The sequence below is a fragment of the Pseudopipra pipra genome, chromosome 6 (genome assembly GCF_036250125.1).
Source record: "Pseudopipra pipra isolate bDixPip1 chromosome 6, bDixPip1.hap1, whole genome shotgun sequence".
Taxonomy (NCBI): domain Eukaryota; kingdom Metazoa; phylum Chordata; class Aves; order Passeriformes; family Pipridae; genus Pseudopipra; species Pseudopipra pipra.
In genome coordinates, this window is record NC_087554.1 from 1073239 (window position 1) to 1081238 (window position 8000).

The 8000-nt window shown below is 61.9% G+C and overlaps 1 protein-coding gene and 1 long non-coding RNA gene across 16 annotated transcripts in view; one reads left to right on the forward strand and one right to left on the reverse strand.

Moving 5' to 3' along the window:
* LOC135416638 (uncharacterized) overlaps positions 1 to 8000 on the reverse strand; it is a 414600-nt gene that overhangs the window by 39556 nt on the left and 367044 nt on the right. The gene's annotated exons all lie outside the window — the stretch shown is intronic.
* Positions 151 to 3354, forward strand: LOC135415344 (uncharacterized). Of its 2 annotated transcripts, none has more exons than XR_010431094.1 (3): positions 151 to 669; positions 1087 to 1209; positions 3216 to 3354. It is a non-coding gene; the product is annotated as an uncharacterized LOC135415344 (long non-coding RNA). The 2 variants fall into 2 exon arrangements; XR_010431093.1 differs by lacking the exon at positions 3216 to 3354 and adding an exon at positions 2321 to 2410.

An 8000-nucleotide genomic window follows, 5' to 3' on the forward strand; every position in this document is an offset into this window, starting at 1 on the left:
TCTCCCCTCTTCCCCTGCACCCCGTGGCTACATCACTGGCTTGTGCCTAAATGAACTCTTCCCCTGCAGCAGTTCCCTGCTGCTCTCAGAGAGGGTGGAGTTGAGGTCTCTGAGCAAAGGGAAAAAGGATCCATCCAAGGCAGGCCAGTGCTCACCCCCTGCCTTCCTCCAGCCTTCCGTGTTTCCAGTTCCCCTCCCTGCTGGACACACAGCCTGTTCCCAAACAACCCCTGTTCCTGTTCTCTCTCTGTGTCTCCCCTCACAACTCCCCTCCTCTAATCTCCAGCTGCCCAGGCCCCTGTTTTTGAGGGGCATTCCTGGGCTGCTGCCCCCCCATTCCTTAGAACTGAAGTGCCCAGAGCCCCAAGTGCAGAGAGGTCTGCAGGGAATCAGTGCCCAGAGCTGCCCGTGCCTGCCTGTGTTCCTGCAGTTCTCCTTCCTGTTCTCCCTGGGCTGGAGAGACCTGCCTGCCCTGGGTTTATTGGAGCAGAGGGATGGGATTACATTGGTGCAGAAGGGATGTTCACAGACACTCCTTTTCTGACAGGCAGTGCCATTTCCCTTCTGCCTTTCCCAAGTTTTCCAAGTGCTGCCCAGCACTGGGATCCGTGTGCTGGGACAGTGATTGGCAGGAGGAAGGGGAGCCTTGGCCTCACCTGCCCAGCTCAGGTGGGTGGCACAGAATGGGGGTGGGCTGGCAAGGCATGAACATATTTCTGAGTTCTGGAGTGCCTTGAAACCTTTCCCTGTCAGGTTTCTCTCCCTCATTTCCTGGGCTCCAGCATCCCAGGTGTCTCTTCCTTTGTCCAAAGTCCAGTGGCCGAGGATTGACTGACTCACAAGGGGAGTTTGGAATGAAAAGGGTTCTGTTCCAATGGGGCAAGGAATGCAGTAAGAAAGATGAGCCTCCTTTTAGTGCCTGAAAGAGATAGGAATGAAAATGCTGAAAAAGGTTCTATTTTATTTGGTGTTTCCCCTGGATTTTCATGGCTAAAACTCTCTAGTGAGCAATTGAAGAGAAGGGTGAAGGGCAGGAGCCTTTGACTTGCCCAGTGCCCTTAATTGCCTTGTTCTCCTCTCTTCCAGGCCAGGCCAAAGCCCTGCTCCAGCCCAGCTCTGCCCAGTGCCCTGGGCTGGGAGCAGCCAAAGGCAAGAGGCTGCAGCCCCGCCGGCCGGGCTGGGGGCTCCTGGTGCTGCCCGTGGGGTGGGGTAAGTCACAGGGACACGTTTCTCTCCTCCTGCTGGTGGCATTTGCTCCCTGGGCACTGGATGTGTGAGGAAGGAGGGAGTAGCAGGGAAGGGGAGTGTTTCCAAACTGTGTGAATGTTGCCCCCAGGTCTGGGATGGAGCAGCCATGGGGGTGGTTGGGTTTGGCCTGGGCCGGTCAGGATCAGCCATAAAGGACCCACCAGACCCTGAACCCTCCCTGGACATGTCCAGCCCCTCAAGTTGTTAATTTTCAACAGAGGACAAAGAATTGGTACTTGCTTCTGATTTTTGTAGAATTTCCTTTGGAATGATCAACCAGAGAGTGTATCAGTGCAAAGCATCTTTTTAGGTCTTTGTTTGTTTGTTTGTAATTTCCTCTCTGCCTTCAATGAGTTTGGTGTGCTCCTGTTAAGGAAGCAGCGTGTTTTTACCTCGAAATTTGGGGTGGTTTGGTTTGTTTAGGGTTTTTTCCCCCACTGACTCAGGCCTTCCAACTCCTGATGGACTGGAGTGATGAGTGCTCTTAGCACAGGGTATTTCTTAATATTGTGTGGCTTTCCCTCAGCTGTGGGTGAGGAATTGTGCAAGCAAGGCCTGTGTGCCCGTGGGTGTCTCCCGTGTGTGTCCGTGTGGCAGGGCTGGGACAAGGACTCGTGCAGGGACCCAGCTGGCACTGGAGCTGCTGCCATCCTGAGCCACTGCCAAGGGCTGGGGAGAAACCCTCTGGGAGGCTGTTCCCAGGGTTCCATTGGGAGCTGGATCTCCCTCCAGCTGCAGCAGCCAGGGGAGGGTTCTTCCTTGTGCAGCCCAGTGGCTTCTGCTCAGGCTGACCCAGAGTGGGGCTGGGGCAGGTTCTCCAGGGAACTGGAGCCAGCCCTGAACGGGGCTCTGGAGAGCAGGAGCTGCAGGGACTGAGGTTTGCAAAGCTGGGCTGAAGTTTGTCAAAGCAGCAGAACATTCTCATTCTGGTGGGTTTGTGGAGTCCGTGTTGGTGCCCAGAGAACTGGGTCAGACTGGGCTTTGTGGTCCCAGAGCTGCCCCCCTAAATGTGGCAGGCTGTGTGTGCTGGCAATGAAGTGCTATCCCAGAGGCTGATGGTTTCTGTCTCCAGGGATGCCCAGGACGCTGCTAATGCCCAGGGATCTGCTCTGGGTCCAGGCTGTCCGTGCTGGAGGGCCCTGGTGGCTGCAGTCCCTGAGCCTGCAGAGACAGAGAGAGCCCCGGCCCGAGGGGCCTTTGGCCCCTTGTCCTGAATTTGGGGTGAGCCTGGGAGGGTGTGGAGGGTGAGAATGAGGGCTGTGCTTCCAATGCATCATCCCTGGGAAGATCCTGTTGTTCCAGAGCGCTGGGGACAGTTTGGGCTTGGCAGCTTCAGAGCTGGGCTGGAGCAGCCCCTGGAAAGAATCAGGAGAGTGGAGGTTTGTCCCAGTGGTGCTTTCACACCCCACTGGACAGTCTGGGCTTTGTGTTTGTGGTTGTCCTGTATTTGCACTGCAGATAAGGGGCCCTTCCCAATTCAGCCCAGCAGATCCCAAGGGCTCTGACAGGAATATTTGTTCTTTCCTTCCCTTTGAGAGAACTTCATCTCCAAACTGCCACGAGCAATTCCTTAATTTCTCCTGGAGAAAACCAAGTGTCAGAGGCAGTTTCCAAGGAGGCCAGAAGTGTCTTTGGGGCAGAGAGTGCTGCCAGCTGCGTGTGCCTGTCCCCAGCCTGGCACTGCCCACAGGGACACACTGGGCACTGACCATGAGAGGGAACAAACCCACTGCCTGCCAGAGGGTTTGTCCTGGGCCAGTCAGGCCTGGGGCAGGAATTGGACTGGGCAACTCCATCAGCTGCTCTTCCCCCACAAAGCCCCATCCCCTGGGCATTAATGACGAGCCCTGTGCCCAGCGCTCACTGTTCACCCAACTGAAACCAGAGCAAGGCTTGCTTTGCTTTGAACAACTTAAAATAACTTTAAACCAAAATAAATCACTTTTTTCTTCTTTTTTTTCTTTTAGATGCTGGAATTGCCTCTCTGGCTGTGTGCTGAGCTCTGGCTGCAGGGGACTGTCAGGCCTTGGTGGCTGTGAGTTCCTGTCCTTCTCCCTGACAAACTGGAAAGAGTTATTCATTAGATTGCAGAAATGTTTTCTGAAACCTGTCCCCTTCTTTGTGCCTTTTGCTGACAGATCTTCTCTTTCTGCCTTTGAATGTACAACCTCCTTGCAGCTCCCAGTTGGAAAAAGCTGGGGTGACTTAGGAGAGACAGAGGTGACATTTTTATCTGCAACCTTGGGGTAATTTCTAGGGGATACAGCAACTGTTTGTGTAGGAAAGTGTGTTTAACCACATTGGCCCCAGTTGTGTTTGCAGCAGCTGGGGCCAGAGGTGCAAGGCAATCCAAAGCAAACCCTGCTCAGCCTCTAAATCCCAGGGGAAGTTCTCCAAGCTGCTCACTGAGGGACTAAAAATACATTAAAACGGAACCAAGAGCACTAATAAGGATCCCGGGAATCCCAGTATTGCTGTCCTAGAATTTTTGACAGGTTTTTAAGGTTTCTATGACAAGAATGACTTTCTTCCTTTGATTGAATCCTGCGGTAGGATTTGGGATTTCTTGGGATTCTGAATCCCTCCCAGTGGCCCTGACACTGATCAGGAACTTGCAGGACAAACAGAGTCAGAGCTCCTGACAGGCACAGGGGCTTTCCCCCAGAGTGGATCCAACTGCTGCCCCCCAGCCTGGCCAGGAGGGATCTGCTTTGGCTCCCGGCTCCTGCCAGAGACAGAATGTGTTCCCTTGATTGGAATGAGGATCCAGTAGCTTCATCTGCTGGAGGTTCCCTGGGCAGCTGATCCACTCTGCCCCATGTCCTGCTCTCAGTTCCTGCCCAGCCAGAGCCAACTGTGCCAAGGGCACGAGCACTCCCAGCCTGGATAGGGAATGGGGGACTGGCTTGTGTACAATTCACCTAGAAAGTCAAACGAGGGGATTGTTGGAGTATCTGGCTCCTTAGGGAACGTGCTGGGAGTAGAGAAGCACAGCCCCAAATCTCCAGCTGTGGGTGGAGTCGTGGAACGTAAACCAGCACAAATGGATCCCCCCAAATGAACCGTGGGAGAGCAGGACCAAATAAGGGTGACTGTCCCTGTGGAAAGGCCAAAGGAGTTGGTTGGGACTTGGATTGTCCCCTGGGAAGATGCTGGTTGCTGGGATGGAGAGAATGCCCTCCCTCAGGCTGCCAAGATCTCTCAGTGCAGCGGCTTTGGCCGACAGAGCAGCACAAAGATTGTTCTCTGCGGGGGGCCCAGGTTTGGGTTCCGGTCTCAGCTTTGCAGGTTTAGAGGAATTCTACCTACAGCCCGCAATTCCATGGGGAATTCCTGCTGGAACAGCCTCCCAGTGCCTCCTGGAGCCCGGCTATTCCCCTGCAGAACTGCCACTTTAATGCCAGGTTTGCCAGGAAGCAGCCACGGTTCCAGGTTTGCTCAGCGGGATCGGGACAAGGACAGGTTGATGTTGCCCAGACTTTGCTGTTTGTAACCCTCCTGCCCCGGCCCCGCTGGTGTCCCTGGGGGGACTTGAGCGAGTTGGCTGGAATTGGGCCGGTTTTCCGCCCCGGGCCGGGCTCCAGGGGATGTGTTGGCCCAGGAGAAGGCGGGGGCCGGACGCGCTCCCGGCCCGGGGCGAGGCAGCCCCTGAGCACGGGCGAGGACGTCTGTCCGGGCAGGAAGCCGCTGTCCCTGCGGAGCCTCGGGAGCGGCCCCGGGGAGTTCTTTTCCCCGAGGAAAGGGATGCACATCCGGCTGAGGAGCCGCGGGCAGCCCTTTCCCCGTGCCCACCCCACGGGGGCTGTGGGGCACAGCTCCAGGGCACAGCTCCTCCATCCCCTGGCAATAGGAAGGGCAGGGCACAGCTCCTCCATCCCCCGGCAATAGGAAGCCCAAGCAGGGCTGGGTCACTCTCTGTCGCTCCGGCCTCCTCCCGGCCCGCGTTCCCTGCCCAGCTGGTTCTGCCCAGCGAGCCCCGAGAACGTTCCTGGCGGGAAGCAGGAGCCGCCGAGGGCTCCGTCCAGCTCCGGGCCCGAAAAGCGGCCCCGACCTGAGCCCCCCCCGGCATTTTGGGATCCGAAGGCTCACCTGGAGGAGACGCCCCCCCGCAGGCGGGACCAGGCGGCGACACTCAACCAACGCCTTTGCCTCGGAGCGAGGGAACCCTCCGGACTCCTTTGGCTCCTTTATCCCTGGAAATGAGCTCGGACGTGGCACGAGCACCTTTGCAGCCGTTGGGTGAATCCCGGACGGGGCCAGAAAACCTCCCTGAGCAGGGCAGGGATGAATTGGTGCCCGTCCCCAGCCGGGCACAGCCCAGCCGGCCGCGCTCCCTCCGGCCCGTGGCTGCGAAGGGCTCGTGCAGAGATCTAATAAAAGCGCATTTCCTGACTCGATTTCTCTGCGGTCTTGCCCCTCTTTTGACTCGCGCAGCACCGTCTGGTTGGAGCGTTTCTTGGTTTCCTCTCCTGTAGCCGTTTCCCTCCCAGGCAGGACCTTCCCTGTCTGCAATTAAAGAGGAAACGTTTCAATGGGATTTTTATAAACCGGAGGGTTTGCCCCTGGAGGGTGCGAGTTGCAGTGAAAGCGGGGGAGGGAAAGGAGAGCCTCAGGTCTCACCTGGCAGGTGTCAGATGAGCTGCCCATTCGGGAGGGCAGGGCAAAGAACTGCTGTGGGCAATTGCCGAAGTTCCGCAGGCAGAGCCGGGAGCAGCCTGTGCCCGAGCCGCGGCACGGTCAGTGCCAGCTCCTGGGGCCGCCTGAGGACAGACACAGGGACGCGGGGACAGACGGGCAGCTCTGCTCGGGGTCCCGGAGCACGGGAGGAACGAGGGAGCGGCTGTCCCCGTTCTTCCCTGCCCCGGCAGAGCCCCGGCTCCCCGCGGCCGGAGCGGGCCCGTGGCCGGAGCCCCGGCGGGCCCCAGACCCCTCGTTCCCTGTGGGCACTGCATCAGGAACCCCCCGCGGCCGCGGCGAATGGGGAGGCGGGCGATGTTCTTCGGTGGGGGGGGGGGTGCGGTGGCCTCGGGGGTGCCCGAGCGGGGGTAGCTCCGATCCCGCGGGGGGTGCGGGCGACACCCGCCCTCGGGGGTCCCGGGGTCGGCCCGGCGTGTCCCCGCGCCCCGGCCGGTCCCAGCCCCGGCTCCGCGTCTGCCCGAGGAAAGCGCCGCCGTTCTCCCCCCGACCGGGCCCCGGCAGAGCCCCGGCCCGAGCGGCCCCGCCGCGATCGGCCCCAGCGCCCGGCCCGGAGCGGCTCTTCTCGCCCGCGTTGCCGGGAGCACAGGCGGCGAGGCCGGACTGGGATGAGCCCGGTACCGATCCTGGTTTCCGTCCGGATGCCGAGCCCCATCCCAGCCCCAAGCCAACCTCGGTCCTCCGGTCGCGGTCCCGGTCCTGGCCCTGATCCTTGTCCTGATCCTCCTGCCGAGCTCCATCGCCACCCTCGGTCCTCCGACGCGCCGATCGCTCCCGCAGCATCCCGGTACGAGCTTCTTCCACAAATGCGGGGCGAGCGCGGCTCTGCCGGCTTTAAATCCCGCGGGCGGGGCGGGGGCCGGGGGCGGGGCCGGGGCGGAGCGGGGCCCGCACAGGTGTGCGAGGCGGGGCCCGTCCAGGTGCGCGGGGCGGGGACGGGCAGGGGGCGGGTCGGGGCGGGGGTATTAAGCGCCGACAACTCGGCCCCGCTGCCATTTGCTCGGGCAGTGCGCGGGGAGGCAGCAGCGCCGCGGGAGCCTCTCGCTGCCGCGGCTCTTTTTCTTTGCTTTTGCTTTTCCCTTTTCTTTTACTTTGTTCCCGTTCCTTCGTCCCCTTCCTTCCTCCCCCCCCTACCCCCCCCACACCCTCCCCCCCCCCAAACCCCCCCCCTCCCTCTCCCCCCTAGCCCCCCCCTCCCTCCCTCCCCAACCCGCTCGTGCCCGGCGCCCCCTCCCTGCCCCGCAGGGGCAGCCCGACCCCCTCCACCCTCCCTGGTCCCCCAGCCGGCCTGGCCTAGCCGGCCTGGCCCCGCTCCCCCTCCGGCCCCTGCTGCACAGCCCGACCCGCCCTGCCCTCCTTCCCGCCCCTCCGCCCTGCCCGTCCCCGCACGCCGCCTGCCCCCGGCCGCTGTCGCTGCCCTCCTGCACAGCCCGCCCCCCCCTGCCTGCCCCTGCTCCCCCCTCCCTGCCCTCCTGCACAGCCCGACCCTCCTCTGTCCCTCGCTCCGTCCTTGCCCCCCCGCCCGTGCCGTCCGTCCCCCTGTCCCCCGGGCCGTGTCCCCGCAGCCGCGGGTTGGGGGCGCCGGTTTTAATAAAGCCGCGAGGGCCGGAGCCGGCGCCCCCCCTGGATCCCCCTTTCCACGGGGCCGGTCCCGCTCGGCGGGTCCCCCCCTGCAGTTCACAAGCACCGCCCGACACCGCCGGGGCTCCGGCCCGTCCCGACATCACACGGGGGGGCTCCTTGGGCGGGGGGGCAAAGGGTGCGGGTTCGCTCTCGGCAATAGAGCCGCAGATGTGCAGAGCTGGCGGTGTCCATTGCCGAGAGCGACCCCGCGGGCTGGGGGGTCCGGGGGGAGTTGGGGAGGGGCCCCCTCCGGAGGAGGGGTCCCGGGAGGGAGGGAGGGACTTGGGAGGGGGGGGGTGGGAGGGAGGGGGGGCAGGGGTGGGGGGGGGGGGGTTGGAGGGGGAGGGAGGGGGGGTTGGGGGGGAGGGGGGGTTGGGGGGGGGAGGGAGGGGGGAGGGGGGGGGTGGGTCGGGGGGGAGGGGGGGTGGGTGGGA